This window comes from Dreissena polymorpha, chromosome 8, assembly GCF_020536995.1.
Source record: "Dreissena polymorpha isolate Duluth1 chromosome 8, UMN_Dpol_1.0, whole genome shotgun sequence".
NCBI lineage: Eukaryota > Metazoa > Mollusca > Bivalvia > Myida > Dreissenidae > Dreissena > Dreissena polymorpha.
The window spans coordinates 92500844-92501655 of record NC_068362.1 but is presented as its reverse complement, the minus strand read 5'-3'; positions in this window follow the sequence as shown (position 1 = coordinate 92501655).

Below are 812 nucleotides of genomic sequence, written 5' to 3'. Positions count from 1 at the left end.
GAAATGAGAGAGATGAATGCTAACGTATACTCACTGCAACCAAAATATGGATATCCAAATACAATTTGTGTCAGGCGTTAGAGGTTTTGTTTGTGATGCATCCTTTGTACCGCAAGCACATCAACAGTCTTCACATTGAAACGGAGCTGATCGATGGGGGAAAAGGTAGACTAGTCAATGCTATTCCTAATCGCAAACGCAAATTTGTTGAAGATCCAAAGGATCAGTCGAGTCTCCCCAAAAAGATGCTTTGCAAAACACAAGAACAAACATGGAATGACTTGCCTTGTTCTGATAAGAAGGCGTGTTCGGAGCAAAACGAGATAATCAGTATGCCGGTCGATTTGGCAGTTCGTGAAAGAAGAAATCGTGGAAACGTTCACCCCAGAACAAGAGGTACAAGAAAACCCGATGCCCGTTAGCGACATGTTACCTGAAGAAGACCCATGTAAAGTTTATTTCATCAATCAGTGTCAAAACGAAGAACACGAAGATATGCTCTCTCAAGCGGTTTAGAGAACATGCATTCCAACATTCACATCCCACCGAAATTTGTCGCTTTTGTGTGTCGAAGGAATGCTGACAAACGGCCTCGTTTTGTACATTCCTGCAGATTTGGGTGTAGTCTGTTGTGTGCAAATTTTTTGTTATATAGCTATTACATGTGTTTTGTTAGATGAATGAAAAAAAAACCAGCAATGTGAGCGTTCATACTATTTGTCTGTTTGTGTCTCTATGTAGCTGTAACGATAAATGCTTCAAAAAATCGCCAGGCGCGATCTGGGTATATACAATGGTGAATTCTCGATCGT